The following is a 19502-nucleotide window of genomic DNA, read 5'->3' as shown; positions in this document are numbered from 1 at the left end:
CTCAAAAATGGGAGCATTTTCCTTCATTCCTAAAAAAGAGCCTATGTCCAATAGAAGATGTGAAAATATAAAAGACACTGATCATCTGATTTCATGATCCCAAATATTTACATTTCAAGATACAATTAACAATACCACCCAATACACATAGCTACAGAAAATAAATGTGTTGATGTTTAGTTGCTTTGTCATGCCCAACTCTTTGCAACCCCGTGGACTGTAGCCCACTAGGCTCCTCTGTCCATGGGATTTCCCAGGCAAGAATACTAAATGAATGTGTAATGGGGAAAAAAAGAAAAAGGAGCTACAGGAAAAGATGGAATCATGTTTGTTTCCATGATGCAAATGGGCTGACAGAGGTTTCCACCACCACTGATGCCAGGGGTAACTCGGAGTGACGCCAAGCATGGCATTTTCTTTAATTCTCATGGCAGCTCTGCCAAAAAGGGTACTATAATCCCCATTTTAAAGAGGAGGAGATTGAGATTTGGCGAGGGAGGTAATGCATCTGAGCCACACAGTCCAAGAGACATAACCCATCTGCCCACCTCCAGAGTCTGTGCTTTTCTTTTACACCACGTGCACCTCCAGTAACGACAACACAGGCCAACATATGAAAGTATAACAATGACAGAATGAAGACCTAAAGAGCGTGGGAAAAGAAAGAAATCCCGGCTGGCTGGCTGGGACCAGGAAAGCCTTTGTGAAGAATAAGTCATTTGAAACGTGGAAAAAACTAGAATGCCAGCAAGTGGAGCTGTAGGGAACATGATAAAAACTTCTAAGCGTGGCCTGAAATGCACCTTAGGCAGCAATGACATTCTTCCTTCTAACTTTAGGTAGATAAAAATTAGCATCATTCTTCAAGCTCAGGTGTTGTCCTAAGAGACTGTGCCTTTCATCACTACTGATAACCATACAAAGAAAATGAACTAGAATTGCAACACAGGTTTTAAGTTCATATCACATGGCTTATAATTCAAGAATGGTTTGGATACTGACACCAGTAATCAAAAAAAAAAAAAAAAAAAGAACATCTTAATAGGTAGAGAATTTAATTCAGCTTTTCTTTTTAAGGTCACACTGTCTGTGAGTAAGAGATTGGAATTAAGACCTTTGGTGAACTTAGTACTTGAACATACCCATAACACAGCCTTGTAAGTAAAGACCAAAAAATACTAGCCTATGCCTTTTTTTTTTTAACTGCATACTGTGCCACCAGGAAATAAAATAAATCATATTTCTTAGTTAAGAAAAATTACATAAAGGTGCTATTCCAAGCAAAAAAAAAACCAAAGCAGGGCAATGACTAGCAGTTGGGCTTGTTTTTCGAGATTTCTCAGACAGGTGTGTTAGATCAACAAGGACAAGAGGACCAGTACTTCCCATGGTACACTGAGATTCACACAAAGGTACAGATTTTAGATGAGATGCTTGATCACAGGATGTATGGTCAAGGTGAAGTGGAGATCCTATGGTCAAGTTTCCAGCCTTTGGGATAGGTTTAGAATGTTGCTGCTATGGTCTGAATGTTTGGGTCCCCCAAAACTCACATAGTAAAATGCTATACTCAGTGCAATGGTATTAGGAGGTGAGACCTTTGGGAAGTGATGAGGTCAGAGGGTGGAGTCTTCATAAGTGAGATTAGTGCTCTTATAAAAGAGACCCCTCTGAGCTCCTCTCCCACCATGTGAGGATACAGGGAGAAGTCAGCAGTCTGCAACCCAGAAGAGGACCTTCACCAGTGCTCCACCAGGCTGGCACCCTGACCTCCAGAGAGGAGACTGTTGTTGTTTAGCCACTAAGGCACATACAACACTTTTACCACCCTGTGGATTGTAGCCCGCTAGGCTCCCCATCCAAGGGATTTTCTAGGCAAGAATACTGGAGTGGGTTGCCATTTCCTTCTCCAAGACAAGATCAGTAGATGATAATTCATTTTGGAGCATGACACTTAAGGGCTTGTGATGCTCAAAAGATATCCGGGGTGGGGCGTGGGGGAAGGGGTGGGGCTTTCAAGCAAACAGTTAAAAATGTAACAGGAGCAAAGTTCAAGAAAATTAAAAAATCAAAAAGAACAAATTATTGCTTCTACTACAGTTATTAATAACAATGATTAGGAGAGCAGAGACTTGAAAAATGGGTTCGGCATAGCCAGATTCTTTTTAGGAAGAATAGCAGATAAAAGCATGAAAGAAGGAATGGGAAAGAATCTAGAGGTGGGCATCTTAGGTTATTACAAACATCCATCTGGAGGTGGTGAGGGACTAATTCAGAGTGACCACAGGAATGACATAGGATAGCCAAATTTGAAATTCATTTTAGAGCAAGATTTCTTGAAAAAATTGGGCTACGAAGTGAGAGAGAGGGAAGCATGAGGACATTCCTAAGATTTCTGAGAACAGGTGAGTAGACATTATTAATCAGCCCTGAGTATACCGAAGTTTTCCTTTATGCCTGTTCTTCCCTTGGTACTCACATACCACACCTACTGCAGGCTCTGACAGGTTTCAAAGATATTGGGCCTAACTCTAATCCCGCTGGTAAGAAGAAAATAAATCATTAGCCTTTTATAAATACTTACAATTTCTAGTCTGTGAATAAATAGGTTGCAGTAGTTGAGAATAATAAATCGTGTCCTGGAACTGAAAGTAGTGATTCACTACTGATGAATGATGCTTTTGTTTAATTCCATCATTCATTACTTCATTAGTCTTCACAGCATCTTACAGGTCTCTGCTTCTCTAAGTGGAAGTTAATGCAGATCAGCTCACCTAACTCTATTTTGGCCCATCCATCTCCACTCTGCCCCCTTAGCACCCCAGAGACTGAGGAGCTGCAGACATTTAGTCATATGCCAGATTTCCTTACAGCTAGCCCAGAGAAAATCACCAGGAGTTCTCTTTTTCTTAGGCAATAAAGTATGTGGATCTATAACAGGTATGAATAAACCAAGGATTAGTATGTCAGTCGTGTCCAACTCTTTGCGACCCGATGAACTGTAGCCCGCCAGGCTATGCAGTCCATGTAATTCTCCAGGCAAGAATACTGAAGTGGATTGCCACTCCCTTCTCCAGGGGATCTTGCCAACCCAGGGCCTGAACCCAGGTCTCCTGCATGGCAGGCAGATTCTTTACCATCTGAGCCACAAGGAAAAGCAGAGTGAAACTAGGTAGTGAGTCTAATTGAGATTAGGTCACAAATCTCAAAAAAAAAAAAAAGGTCTATTCCTTTTGGAGATCTCTGTATTTGTAGGAAGGACACTGACTTCTACTGTGGTAGTAAACTAGCTGTTTTTTTCCTTCACTAGGTAAAATGACGGAAAGCAGACAGACCAGGAGTAGGATGGAGAAGGATGGAATTTGTAAATATAAGCATAAGCACTGTAAACTTTGCTGGTCAAATAAAATTTTTGGCAGTCTTACAGTTTTAGAAAGCTCCTTTTGAGGTTTGGAAAGAGAAATCAAATCACTAAAAAAACTGAGGCCCAAGGCTTAAGTGTAGGCAATGCTTCATAAATAATGTAAATGAAAGTCAAGGCTTAAACTCACAATATTGTTAATAATCATGATAGTTTAGAGTTTTTTTTTGTTTGTTTGTTTTTTTTTTTTAGAGACATAGTGCTTCCTGAGTCTATTCTATTCTAGTTTTTTCTATTCCAAACGGGTTAACCAAGTCTCAGAGAGATGAGGTGACTAACTCAAAGTCAAGCAAATAGTGATCTAATTATTTGAAGGACACATAGCTAACCCTTACGTAAGAAAAAATTTACTAATTGTCCTCAGAAAGCATGTTTTGAGAGCCAGGTGTATATTACATGCTAATAGATATGCACAGAGAAATTTGGGCGAAGTTCTGCTTATCTCATGCTGAGAGCACTGACTCAGATGGACAGTCGGACAAAGAGCATCAGATAGAGAGCTCAACCGAGTCTTCAAGTCCGAGGTCAAGTGCATCTCCACCCTGAGCCGTCCTAGTCTCCCAGCACATGGCTGCCTCTGAATTGCAGGGCACTTCAGTCATTTCTCTGCTAGTACATTTGGCACTTATTTTTCTGTAGCATTTACCAACACTGTTCCCAGTGAGTTCCTCAGACCAAGCCTATGTGATGTGTCCTAGTATCATCCTCATTTAATAAATGGAGATCCAAGGGACAGAGATAGGAGGTCACTCTGCCAAGGTGGAACAAGATTCAAGTCAAGGTGGTCTGGGCTCCCCCACCCTCCTCTCATCGAGTTAAGGCTATAGGCATCCACACCCAACCTTTTGTTTGCCCTTCAGGATTACTGAGAACAGAGTTCACTCTGATTCATGCCTGTGTCCCAGAGAACATTTAACATAGTGCCTGGGGCAGACCTAGAAATCAAATCATTAACTGAATAGATGAATAGCAAGTAGGTGAAGATGGCATCTGGGCTTAGATCACATGGGATACACACATGCTGATGGAACTGGAGAAACACTGTCCTTTCTCTTTGGTCATTTCGTTCCCACGTATTCCCCCCCTGCTACCTTCCTTGGGCTGTTGTGCTAAAATGAGTTAAAAAGTATGAATTGCAGGGGAAATTGTCCACTGCAGGATGAGAGCAGCTCTTGATGAAACTCAGAAGAAGAAATGTGACTTTGTTGCTCTCTTTCTTCCCCTTCTGTTTTCTTCTTCCCCAATCTGGGTGGCTCCCATGTGAAGTGACCTGGGCTTAGGTTGATGGGTTTGGAGAGGTCACTGCTGGGTTTTCAGGAAGAGAACAGTCTGACCACAGCAGTGGGACAATCACCTGAACAATCTACAGGCACATGCTATAAAATACATATCCACTCAAACGTATGATTCAGCCTCACTCAATGTTCCCTGTAGTTTAGATTTGAATATTTGATTTACCCTTCCCTCATAGAGCACCATAAAATCGCCTTAGTGCATGACTCACTTTTCATTTATTCACATTTCAATGATGATAATTAACCTTGGCTAATAGTTCTTTTCACTAGACTGACTCAGAGGTTGTTAAAACCAGCAAGCTCCCATAATAGACAGTGGAAGATGGAAACACACGATGCAGTTTGGCTCATGTGTTCCCACATTGACATCTAACACATCCTTGGGAACTCTCAGCTGGGAGGTCTCTCGGTCAAAATCAGGGACCCTGGAGCCCAAGTCCTCCTTTTTGGTCAGTCTCATGACAGAAGTAGTTCAAGAGCCAGCAGCTGGGATAGAAAAAGCAAGAAAAGGAATGGAGTGTTTTCTTATTATTATTATGCTTTATAACGAAACAGTGTATTTGATTACCTATTTGGCTTTAAATTACTTGACTTTTTCCTCAAAAAGTTAAACATAGAATTACCATATGACCCAGCAATTTTACGCCTAGGTATGCACCTAAAGAACTGAAATCAGGTATTGAAACCAATATACCTACTTGCACTTTCAGAGTGGCACTATTCCCAGTAACTAAAACATGGAAAAAGCCCAATGTCCATCAACAGATAAATGGATAAACAGACTGTGGCATACACATAGAGTAGAATACTGTTCATTCATAAAAAGAAGTGAGTACTGATACATGCTACAAGGTGAAATTGGAAAACACATGCTAAGTCACAGAAGCCAGACACGAAGGTCACATACTAGTGACTCCATTTATACAAGACATTCAGAATAGGTAAATCCCCAGAAACAGAAAAGGCATTAATTGCAGCCAGAGGCTGAAGGAAAGGAGAAATGGAAGAATGATTGCTTAATGGGGACCACATTTCCTTTTAAGGAGATAAGGATGCTTGGGAACTAGATAAACATGATGACTATATGGCATTGTGAATGAACTAACTACCACTGAGTTGTTCACTTCAAAATCGTTAACTTTATGTTATGTGAATTTAATGTCAGTTTTCAAAAATTGCATGCCCTCCCACTGAGGTATTGTTAATATAAATAAAATTCTAAACTTGCCATTCTTGGGTAAATCAATTTGGCCTACAGCCTACCATATAAGGATGATATTCAAGATATTTAATAACAGCAAGGAACACATGCCCCCAGTCAGAAATGACACCTCTCATTAGCTCAAGTCAGCTGACTGTCAGCCCTTCCTGACCTTCAGACAAAAAAACCACCAAAGAATCATTTTCTATATGAACCACGCTTTGCAGGTCAGCAGGCATGATGTCACTTACTCCTTACCAACAATTCAGACTCATCTGTTAAGAGATCGTTCTTCCATTTTAGAAGAAACTAAAGTTCAGTGAGACTAAGCAATTTATTGACAATCACACAAACATTAAGGGCAGAACCAGGACTCACATTCAGGCATTCTTATTTCAAACCAAGATCTCTTTAGTGCACAAAAGTCCTTTTTCTCAAGACAACTTGCATACAAACAACTCAACTGCTACACATTTTTGAAAAGGATATTGGCCCAGATTTTTAAATTATTGAAAGAAGATGGTAGAAAATACCAAATGAAGAAACAGACCAGATTTCTTGGAATAAGCTCAATGGTATGGTTACATTAATAAAAACTAGTATTTGACAATTCAGTATTTTGCTAAAATATTTACTCTGAATATAAATGTAGCGAAAAAAATTTTACCCTTTCCCCAGCCCTTTACCAACAAATCTGATGATAGCAAAGTGTTCGGGGCTGGCCTTCATGAGAAGGCAGCCTGTTCAGTCACACGGGGCCCTGTGCTCAGAAGTTTCCTGGTTCAAAACTCTGCTGTTGCCACTTGGAAATTGTTAATTATTTTTGAACACGAGGTCCTGCTTTTATATTTTGAGCCAGGTCCTGCAAATTATGTAGCTGGACTTACCAGCTTCCAACTAATTTTAATCCTTATCTGACCTACTTAGAAGAGCTATGAATGCTGAATAGAGGTCATGTTATAAAATTCTTTATAGTTTACAAAGCATTTTCACATAAGAGTTACTCTTCTTCAGTTAACAGCTTTGTGATTATTTAGATTCACTGCAAAGTGGCTCCTTGAGAAATATATTGCCCACCTAAACCCAGGTCTCCTGACGCTCAGGGAAGGGTTCTCCTTAGAAGCTTCTGCTGATGCCTTTGCAGCCTTTGGCAGTAAGTCCTAGTGCTGCTTCTCCGAAAAGGCGCCGTCGTTTGCACCCTAAACCACATGAAGAATCTCCTCGCTCATTCTCACTCCCACTTTCTCCCTGGCAAGTCACTCATGTTCTTCATAACACTGTCAGCATCTGTGATTCTTTCTTTCTTGTTTGTTCATTATCTGTCAACTTCACTGGAATGTGAACTCTACAAGAGCAAGAACCTTTCCGATCTCATCAGTCAGTATGTACTTCCAGCACACGGAAGGCACTCAGCAAGTCATTTCTTGAATGAATGAGTAAATGAAGAAGTGAATGAATACTCCTTTCTAGTAGACAGGAGAAAGCCGCTTTCTGCACCAATTCTAAAGCACCATGATATCCTTTGGTCCCATGGTCAATGGGTGGACTTTGTCGGAATGTATTGGTTTACAAATGTTCAACTATCAGCTTATTTATCCACCTCATCTGAAAATGAGATTCTAAATGATAATATAAAATGACTTTGGAATTTGTACTAAGTCAACAGCACATGTGGTACAGAATGTTCTCAAAAGCAACAGGAATCATGAATAATGAAGCAGCCACTTCTCAGACTTTATGGCCCTGCCTGACTGGTGTTCTCGCCCATAAACCTTTCACCTTCTGATCTGAATCTGGATTCTCCCCTTCCAAGTGAGATAACAGATGAAATCCAAGGGAATTACCTATATCCTGAATCTTGGCTGCCACATGGACACAACAGCTTCCACCCAGCTTGTGCTTAGAGCCCTGCTATTTTATAGAAAAAATGTAATTAACACCATCTACCACAAACTCTGCTCCCCTCAGAGCCTCTGACCAAAGCAGCATTATTCCATTCAGAATGTGAATGCTAGATGACTCCAGATGGCAAAGCTGAATCAACAGACCCCGGCAGGAAGGTTGGGTTTATTTCACAGCAGGTAGGAATGTGCAGTTGAAGCACAAACAGAAAATTTCTTTGACCTTCCCTGAATTATGTGAGTGTTTGCTATGCTAATAAAAATCATAACCTATTGGCCTATTTGCTCCATACACAAAATTTTTTGACTAACAAATTTACACATAGCTTTACTCACACGAATCGGTGTCATTTATACACACACGCACAGAGACACAAATTCTCTCACTACATGCTCATTGTAAAAAGTCCTTTATCCTATCCTACTCCTCTCTCATAGAGGTATATTTTTAACATTTTAAAGTATATTTCTTGGTTTACATTTTAGAATATATTGTTCTTATACTCCTTCTGCCTTTAAAAACATTTATTTAAAAACAATCATGAATAGCATTTATAAAAATCTTTATTAACCTTTATAAACCTATTTTAAAATGTACCTGTGCTCACATATTAACATGTCTGAAATTGGGCCGGCTTATATCTGATAGCTTCTTAGATTGAGTGAAACACCAAATTGTTTAGTTCTCAATTAAATGGTTCATACTTGATGTATTGTTTTGAAATCTGTTTTTCAAGAAAACCTAAAAAAGTGCTTTACATAATATTTAAAACTCACATTGCATTTATATCCACATTACTGTTCAATATTTTCAACCTATAAAATAAATGGTTACAGCTTTCATGTCTTCAAATTGCTTCTAAATTTACTCCTGACCCCTCACTCAGTGCCATAAGCATAAAGGTCCAAGTCCTTTGTAAAACTTGTTTGTGGATGAGATAAAGAAACTGGGTCATACTCTTGGAAACACCCTTACACTCTGTAGTTAATATGCATACAAACATCTTTCCTAAAGCTGAGGGCACTGGGTGTGTCATTTGACTTACACACTGGTTTATATTTTCTTTCTTACTTATATTTTCTTTAAGCTGCTGGTCGAGAATGTTCCACCATATCATACATGCATATCCCATCTGAGAACCATGGGTTTTGTAATATCTTACCATTTTCTCCTAATAGAAAATGGGGAAGTGAAGTATGGTTCATTTCTGCTTTTGCCCACAGGAGCAGTCACATTACACTGTCCCCCCCATCCCATTGGGCTTTCTAGGTGGTGCAGAGGTAAAAAATCTGCCTGCCCATGCAAGAGACATGGGTGTGATCCCTGGGTCAGGAAATTCCCCTGGAGAAGGAAATGGCAATCCACTTCAGCATTCTTGCCTGAAAAATCCCATGCACAGAGGAGCTTGGCAAACTGCAGTGCATGGGGTCATAGAGTCAGACACAATTGAGCCTGCTTGCACGGGGCATTGGACCCCATCCCCCAGTTCCTTACCAGCCTGAGACTCTCTGGAGATGCCCCAGGGGCTGAGTAGGGCTGGGTTGAACTCGCATTGAGTCACATTGAGTAGGTGTGTAGAGAATGGGAGGACTACGCCCTGGACTCAGATTGACCCAGGCTCAGAATCAACCTCTGAGAAGCTAGTTAGCTCTGGTCCTCTCAAGAGAGAGGTCCCGATGCTTCAGGTGAGGTCGAGACTACTCAAGAACATGGAACAGATGCCCCGTAGACTCTGGAGCTACCCCTCATCTACAGCACATCTCCTGGGACTGAGGAAACCTAGACTTAGTCTACCTCTGATGAAAGAGGGTAATTAAGTGAGCCCCAAATGTTGCCCAGAATATGGAACTCTGCAGCTGAAAACTGATCCCTTGATGAAAACAGCATCTCACCCTCTTGACATAGTAAGGCATTTACAACTGCCACAGTGCAACTATCTAATGAGCCAAAGGACAAATGGGAACTTGGACTTTGAACGTATGAGACCAGTCAGCATTCTCTCCATTAACCTCCATTTACCTTCACGAGAAGGAGGCCCTGCAGTAGCTTTCGACCCAATGGCCTGGATCTACAATTGCCAATTAGCCAATCAGAATCGTGAATCCGCCACAAATACCCTAGTTGCCATCTACCTCCAAAGAGACTCCAACGTGATTCATGCCTCTCCAGCCCTCTGCTACCCGCCAAGTCCAAGCTGCCATCATCTGTTGCCTGGGTTATTGCAATGGTCTTCTGAATTTCCTTGCTTCTGCTATTACTTTCCACCAATCTATCTCCATATATAAAACCAGTGCAATCTTTGAAAACATGAATTTCCTATGTCACCTCCACCATACCCCACTGAAAAGCTTGTGGTTTTCTAACTACACTTAGAATAAACCCTAAACTCCTTGGCCTAGACAAGTCCCCATGAAGTGACCTTCCCAGAGTCTCCTCCTACACATGGTCTTCTAGACACCAAACTTGAACATGCAGAGTTCTTTCCTGTTGTGGTGGCCCTATTGTGGTGGCTGTTGCCTCTGCCTGGAAGACATTCACTTCTATTCTGGGCATAAACTCCTCCTCTCATCTCAGAGTCTCCACTACAATATCACCTGCTCAGTATAGCTGTCCCTGGGTACCTGTCTCAAGCCTCCTCTCCCATCACTCTATCAAATCAGCCCCTTTATTTCCTCTGAAGACCACTTATTACATTCTATAAATATCCTTTGTGTTTACTTCTGTCTTCCTACATGAAAATATAAACTTCTGAGGATGAGGAATGTTGTTTCTCCTTTTACTAACCTAGAATATCTCCTGAACAATTTGGAAAATTAATTGAAATTCATTGGGAAGTGCTGTATGCCATTAAAATCCATCAACCGAGGGCTACCGGTGTAAGGATATGAAGAAAGGTTGAATGAAAACAGAATAAAGCAGCTGATCACAACCCAGGTGCCCACAGCATCACAATTATGCAAGCACCCTCTGACCTGCCACATCACAGACTTCAAGGGCAGGGTGAGCATCCTGAGTCAGGAAGTTCCGTGGGTGATTCTGCTGCACCTTTGTCTCAAAACGGTCAGAAAGAACCTTTCCTCTTCCTCCGGACTCATCAGGGCTCAGAATGGACTGTGATGGGATTATGACACATGGTCAGAACAATGCTTCAACTGTCCTGCCTTAGGAGATGCAGTGAGCACAGAGGTATCCTGACAGGAACCATGACAGATGAAAGCAGAGCTCTCAGAAGACATGTTTTGCCACATCCCAATCTTCCAGGGAAGTGTACGAAGCAACTCAGATCAAAAGACTTTTGTGGGGTGTATGTGAGCAGTACATGTGTGTGTGTGTTTAAAATAGGTTTTTTTATAAAAGTAAAATATTGTAGAAAATTTGGAAAATACAGAAAAAATATAAAGAAGATATATTAGTACTGAGGGAAAAAAAAAACTATAGTCACTAATACATATATTGAGTACTTAGAATCTGTCAGGCATTTCCCTATATACTTTATATGTATTTATTTATTTAACTCTTACAACAATCCAATGAGATGTTTTCCTCACCCATTTTACTGATGAGAATACTGAGGCACAGTGAAGTCAGAAAACTTGCCCCAAATCATACAACCCTAGGATTTTAATTTAGCAATTTTTCTCCAGAACTCACATTCTTAACTACTATGCAATAAAGCTCTCTGTAGTTGTATATATTTATATTTGTACAAACACACACATTTATAAATATAATGGGGCAAAAAAAATGGTTTAAATGTTAGCAATCTTTTCTCATCTTTATATGGAGCAAGAAAGCTTATTTTTAGTTACCTTCTAGATCTCTGAAAAATAAATACAATTTTTTAGATTTACCTTTTCTGGCTAAGGTAGTGATGATCTTCTTATTACCAGAAGTTATGTTTGCTTACTTGTTAAACCATGAATATGTGTGTAATTTTATCCAATGTTTGTTCTACTACTGTAGAGGTAACCGTATTCCTCTTTCCTCTCCCACATTCCCTTAACCTATTAAATATATTAGCCCTGTATTTGTAAGCTTGACTGTGATTTTTTTCTAATCTATGGCTAAATTTTGGTTGCTGGTATTTTGTTTCAGAATTTTGCCTCTATACGTAATATTTTCTTTTAATAATTTCTTTTTTATTTCATTCTTACCTGGCTTTGATATCAAGGTTGAGTTGATGAGTTTTATGGACTCATAAAATGAGTTGAGAAGAAGTGCTTGATCTTTTTCTCTACTGTAAAAGAGTTTAAGTTTGGAAATATCAATAACTTGAACTTATCTAAGAAGTAAGATTTTGCTCACAGAAAGAGTTAAAATTTTTAATTCGATTTTTTCCATGGTTATAGCACAAATTGGGTTTTGTTTATTTTTTAGTCAGTTCTGATTATTTTTATTTTCTTTGTAACACATCCATTTCTTAGAAGTTTTTAAATTTATGAGCATAAACGTGTTTTCCCTCATTTATCTAATCCTGTAATGCAATGTGTAGAAACATTCTTTTCTCATTTTTTTCCCCCTTGACAAAGCCTCACAGAGGTTGCTATCTTTATTACCCTTTTTTGGTTGTCCTGGGTCTTTGTTGCTGCCCATTGGCTTTCTCGCTGCGGTGAGCGGGGACTCCTATTCACTGCGGTGCAAAGGCTTCTCATCCTGGTGGCATCTCTTGCAGCAGAGACGGGCTCTAGACACATGGGCTCAGTAGCTCAGCAGTGCATGGGCTTCGCTGCTCTGCAGTGTGTGCACTCTTCCCGGCCAGGGACTGAGACCTTGTCCCTGCACTGGCAGGCAGGTTCCCTTCCACTGTACTACCAGGAAGTCCTTTATTACTCTTTTAAAAACAGACTCTTTTTTTCTATTTTTTAACTTTAAATTTATTTTAAAAATTTTTACAATGTTGTGTTGGTTTCTGCCATACAACGCAAATCTCATTTGTATCTTTGATTTCTGTATTAGTTTCTCTCTTCAACTTTGTTTGGGTTATTCAGTGAGTTTGTTCTTCCCTCTGATCTCCAAAATTGGAAGCTTAGCTCATTTTTTTTTTTTTTTGCATTTATTTTTTAAAACAAGCATTTAAGGCTACAAATTTATCTCTCAGTGCAATCTTACTACATCCCACAAGTTTTGACATATAGTATTTTGTCTATTATTCACGTCTAAGAATTTCCTAATTTCAATTCTTCCTTGACTGGTTTGGAAGTATGTTTTAAACTCTGAATGTACAGAACATTTTTGGTCATCTATTTACTGTATTATAGTAAGAAAATGTGACAGGTTATGTTGCGATCTTTCAGATGAGATTGGGCGTGTTCAGGGTGGTATGGCCGTAGACGTGTTGAGATCTTTCAAAAAAAATTGAGATCTTTAGGCCAAATGTATCAGACTGACTTTCAGAAATGTCCCATGTGTGTTTAAACACTAAGCTTCGTGCCAGTAACCCCACAAATGTCAACTTCCATACCCCTGTAGATGTTTTACTAGCCTTCAAAGAATTTCCATATTTTCTTACTAGTAAAAGTTGCATTAAAATAACATTTCAAAAAATGTACTCTATCTAAAAATGTTTACATATGCTTCACTGGCAAGGAATCTTGGTTTTGGAAATGAAATTTTTCTATAAATTGAAGGTGAATTACTCTCCCTCTCTCTTTTGAGCAGCTCGACCTTGATTTTAGCACAGATTTATGTTGTGTTATGATCAGATATTCAGAAGTCTGTCTCTCGCTTTTGATGTGAACAGCTTGGGGAAAATGCCTATGTCATATTCACTTTGTAAGCCCTCACTTGACTGAAACATAATATTTTATTAACAGATTTCTCTTAAATTGATAAAATGCACTAATAGTAACCCTCCCTACCAAATGGATGGGCTTCCCCCATGGCTCAGTTGTAAAGAATCCACCTTCCAATGCAAGAGCCACAGGAGATGCAGGTTTGATCCCTGGGTTGGGAAGATCTCCTGGAGGAGGGCAGGGCAACCCACTCCAGTACTCTTGCCTGGAAAATCCCATGGACCGAGGAGCCTAGCAGGCTACAGTCCATGGGGTCACAAAGAGTTGGACATGACTGAGGCCACTTAGCACACAAGCTTGCTGACAGCTGGGTGCAGAAATGATTTGTCTTTCAGCCTCACTAAACCTGGTGTAATTGAATGCACACACCATAAAACCAAAATCCAAAAGACCTGAACACTTAACCCCGTTAACTCAACATGTAAGGAACTCTTACTCCACGTGTAGAGCTGTGTCCTCGATCAGCCATTGATATGCTATCTGCCATTTTATCTTCTTGAGAGTTTCCATTACTCCTCTTTCACCAATAATATAGGAATGCTGAAGAGTGAAAGTGGTTAAGTCAGAGCTAAGGATCCATAACCCAATAGCCAAGGGTACTTTTTACAGCAAAATGTGTTAAACTTTTAAATTTTATTAAACAATTATAAGAGCCTACAAACCTAGTACTGAAAGACATGAGCCAGAACATTCATTCATATCTATTATCAAAGAGAATTCAGTGAATGAATGAAATGCTGCTGTTTAATAGCTTGCCTCACACTTTGCTGTATAGATGAACTAGAATTACATAGGGAAAAAGATTTGATTGGTAGATATTTTTAAAGTGCCAACTCTTCACTTGGCTTCAGACTAGGGTTTAAAAACTAGTATTTGACATTCTCATAGTCAAAGCTATGGTTTTTCCAGGAGCCATGTATGGATGTGAGAATTGGACCATAAAGAAGGATGAGCACCAAAAAACTGATGCTTTTGAACCGAGATGTTGGAGAAGACTTTTGAGAGTCCCTTGGACTACAAGGAGCTCAAACCAATCAATCTTAAAGGAAATCAGTTCTGAATATTCATTGGAAGGACTGATGCTGAAGCTGAAACTCAAATACTTTAATCACCTGATGTGAAGAACTGACTCATTGGGAAAGATCCTGACGCCAGGAAAGATTGAAGGCAGGAAGAGAAGGGGACAACAGAGGATGAGATGGTTGGATGGCATCACCAACTCAGTGGACATGAGTTTGAGCAAGCTCTGGATGGACAGGGAAGCTTGGCGTGCTACAGTCCATGGGGTCACAAAGAGTCAGACATGACTGAGTGACTAAACTGACTGAAAAATTCTTATTGAGGGTGACTGAGATGAAGTGTTTCATACCAAGAAAAGGAGAGAGAAACAGACAGAGACAAAGATAAAACCATAACTCTCTAACCATAAGTATCTAATCAGAAAGCTACATTAATCCCAAGTTTATAAAACTATGTAAAATGCATCTCCCCAAACTATAATAGTAACCTCCAAATTTGGGGGAGGGAGAACCAATGTATTTATGTTGGATGAGTGAATTTGGATTTTTTTCCTCTGGACACATTCAAGTGTTATTGTATTAATTTTACAACACTTCATTCTATTTTACAACAGAGACACTGCTTTCTGTCTATGATTTTAATGCCATGACAGCTGTAAATGACTTTGGATTGTACCTTTTCACATTAGCCCTGATTTTCCTTCATATTCTATTACACGATGAAAATAGCATGAAATATATGTATTTAGTTTGTATATCTTACCAGGAATTATAGCCGGGCAATTCTAGGGGGAGGGGGAATCGACCCTCCTTGAGTTCCAAAAAACTTTATCACAGTAGGAAAGTCATTTTATGGTTTTTCTTCTAACCACAAGTGCACATTAAACTACATTTCCAGATAAATTGCTTAAAAGGAAAAAAGTCTACCTGCCAAAAAATCTTTGCCATGTCCTCTGGCCCTGGGTGACAGCAGGCACTATTCATCCTTTCTAAATGAGTGAGTGTTCACATCTCTATCTGCGTGGGTGTGTTGCAGCCTCAAGTGCTCGTTAGCACTGCCTCTGATCATTAGATGGACAAACCTTGTGTTCTTCTGACACTGTCCTTACATCTTCTTGCCCATTAATCAGGCAGGGGCAAGGAATCAACTGGCCCAGGGCCTAAGAGGGCAACACCCCTGGGAAGCAGAGGTTTTGATCAGAATGCCTCTCCATGATCTCCTGAACTCATGTGAGAAGATTTCTTACTTTTTTCCCAAGAAGGTTTGCTTTCTGAAAAAATTTTGGCAACAGAGTGCCACATGCAGGACCTTAGTTCCCTGACCAGGGATATTGAACCCATGCTCCCTGGAAAGGAAGCACAGCCTTAACCACTGGATTGTCAGAGAAGTCCCCAAAGAAGGTTTTCATTGCCATAGGTTATTCATAGCAACCAATTACAGCACAAAAGCTATTATTGTTAATATACCTTTAGAAAAGTCAAGGCACACACAATAAATCAAAAATGCATCCTCAAGGAATTTGATTCCCTTTTCACTGCACCTGTTATTCTTTGTTATGCAAAATGTTGTCAGTGCACATAAGCAACTGTCAAAATATTTACACAAGGCAACGAAAACATGCTTAGAATGTAATAGTCTGCAAGATCCTAATTGCCTAATGACAGTTACTTCAGAGTGCTACAATACACTACTCCAATCTCTGGACCACCCAGATAGAATACTGAGGTACACTCTTTTAAATGAACAAAAATAATTACAAGCACAAAGATCTTAAAAACATCAAGTCATCATTGCCAGGTTCTCTGACCTGGCTCAGAAACACATATGCTTTCATAGTGGCCTTAAATAAAACATCTGAACTTGATGGTGGTTTTAATATATAACACAGTTAATTTGATGAAACCCATCTATTGAGTTGGTAATGTTTTCATTAGCTGTTTATTGTTTTAATAGATATATATATTACTTCAGTAATATGAAAAGGAAAACATGCTAGAAGATAAATAAATCATGGGGTGTGTATATATATATATATAATAAGAAATATTATCAATAATACTGTAATAACTTTCTATGGGAACAGATGGTTATTAGGCATTGTAATAATCATTTCTTTGTGTATCTAATGTCAAATCACTTTGTGGTACACCTGAAACTACCATAGTACTGTATGTGAACTATGATACAGTACAATAAAAAGTAAAACAGTGTAAAAAAAATTAAAAGAAAAGCATGCAATGTTTGCCTTCTTACAGTTAATTTACTCATCCCTCTACATGTTCACACACCACACTGCCACAACTTGTAGACATATACATGTCTGTGTATGTGTACTAACATACAGTATATATGTAGATAGACTTATTTATTTTTATCAAAGTAAAATTATGATTTGCATATCATTCTGTAGTTATTCCCACTCCACACAACATGTTTTTCTTAGTTAATACTTCAAACTTTGTCAATTTTTAAATACTGAATAACATTGGATTAAATGAATACAACACTGTTTAGCTATTTTAATTTTAATTGTTTTCCATTTTTCTTATTACAAACAATGCTGGAATGAGCTAACTTATTTTTTCATAATATACTTAGTTTGGACTTCCCTGGTGGCATAGCAGGTAAAGAATTGTCTGCAATGCAGGAAACCCAGGTTTGATCCCAGGATCAGGAAGATCCCCTTGCAAAGGAAATGGCATCCCACTCCAGTATTCTTTCCTGGAGAACCCCATGGACATAGAAACCCTGCTGGCTACAGTCCATGGGGTCACAAAGAGTCAGACACCACTTAGCAACTAAAGAACAGCAACAAATACTTAGCTGCTGCTGCTGCTAAGTCGCTTCAGTCGTGTCCGACTCTGTGCGACCCCATAGACGGCAGCCCACCAAGCTCCCCCATCCCTGGGATTCTCCAGGCAAGAACTTAGGGGGTACTCATATTTTCGACTCTTCCTATCTGAGAGGGCAAACGTGAGTTTTTTCAAGATCCCAATTACTACATTGATGCAAAGTGCTGGAAACCACTCTTTGAACTGCCACTGATGCAGTGAGATCACAAATCAGATCAGGTCATCATTAGAGATTATATCCTTGGCTACTTCAATCTCCCCTACATGAACACAGGAAGTCTGTATTCTGTTTGTTAAGATTGTTCCTGTCACCATGGGGTCTCAAAAAGTCAGACATGACTGAGCGATGGTGACAATATCAACATTGCTATCACTTGTTTCTGTTCTATTATAAAATATTTTCTCTTGCAAGGGAAACTAAAACATAAGTTTTAAATCAAATAAAAGAAATACTACATTCATTCCTTCATTAGTTCTGGATTCAGGGTGTTGTGTAAGATGAGGAACTTAAGAACCCACCCAGCTAAGGTTACTGAATGGTGGGTTGGCTGGAAATTTCCAACAATGTAAATAAATTTAACCTAATGATGTGAATGGTCCATTTAGGGACAGTAGTCAGGAATCAAATACACAATGTAATCTGCCCAGCTCCTTAGACAGAGATTAACATTGTTGATAAAAACAAGCACTATTAGAATCACATCACTTCATTCCACTATTTCTGGTTTTCAAAGGGAGGAGTTTTTTTCTTTTTTTGAAAGGGGCTGGGAGACACTTAATAAAAATATTTATCACTTCTAACTCTTAAGATTAGAATCTTAGGATTCTAAGTGATAGAATTCCTATCAGTTCTAAGTCCATAAGATTATTCCTAAGCAAATACCATGTAATTTTCATAAGCATAGAAATAGAATTGTGTTCTAATGAAAAGAATCATTTTTCCAGTAAGAGTCATTCACCCTAGGTCTCCCAGATCTGCATTCAGTACCTGGGCATCACCACTTCCCCTGACATGAACAACATCACCAAGATTACCTATCCTCTCACAGACACTTTACAAATCCAATGCTGTCCCTTGCAGTCCTCAGAATGTGCTATTTTTCATTTAGCAGGCTGGCTTCTATCTTGCTAAATGAGGGCTATCCTATGCACCCTCTAGCAGTATTTTTCTACATCTCTTCTCCTGCGAAATTGAAAGATTTTCCTGAAATGTTATCCTGCTGATACAACCTTGACTGCCTGTTCCCCTGGAGAGGAAACAACAGCTCAAAGAATCAAGCTATAGCTTTTTTTTTAAATATCTGGCAATGTTTCGTACCCTAAGGACGTTCTTAAATGGTGGCTACAGTTACATACTAGTAGTACCCAGACCTTGAGGGCAGAGGGGAGCATTAGAGTCTGGAAAGGAGCTGCGCTTTTGCTAACAACCAGACCATGGTGGCGGGCACTTGGACAACTCACGCTGAGGGCCTTGACCCTAGGTGGGAGATACCTCAGTAGGGTGCCTGCCCTCAATCTGCCAGCACACAGATGGCTGGGATTGAGATGAGGAAACCCAGGAATCAGAGCACCTGGAGAGATCCAGAGAGTTGAAGACAACGAGGAGCGGGTATCTGGAAAAGTCCTTCTTATCCTCCACTCACCTCCAAGCCCCCATTCAGGCCCCTCCTTTCCTCCCTCCCTCACTGCTTCCCCTACCACAATTCTAGACATCTAGTAGATAAAGCAGTGAAATTAATCCACCACTCTATATACCTGTGGATTTTTGTAGCAAACATCTAATTCCAACTAACCCCATCTTGCATCTGATTCAATCAATGCTTATTTTTCAAAGAGAGGGGATAGCAGTCTTCAGCCTGGGTGACTAGGTATTTAGGGGTGTGCCTATGACAATATCCTGGAATATAATTGGTGAAGGATAAGGAATGTGTTATATGTATGTTTTTTAGTGATTAAGTCATGAACATTATGACCATTAAACACTGAGAAATAACATTTTGTCTTTCCTCGCTTATTGGA

Source organism: Muntiacus reevesi, chromosome 3 (assembly GCF_963930625.1).
Source record: "Muntiacus reevesi chromosome 3, mMunRee1.1, whole genome shotgun sequence".
Lineage (NCBI taxonomy): Eukaryota > Metazoa > Chordata > Mammalia > Artiodactyla > Cervidae > Muntiacus > Muntiacus reevesi.
The sequence above is the reverse complement of the archived record's forward strand: the minus strand, read 5'-3'. Positions refer to the sequence as shown.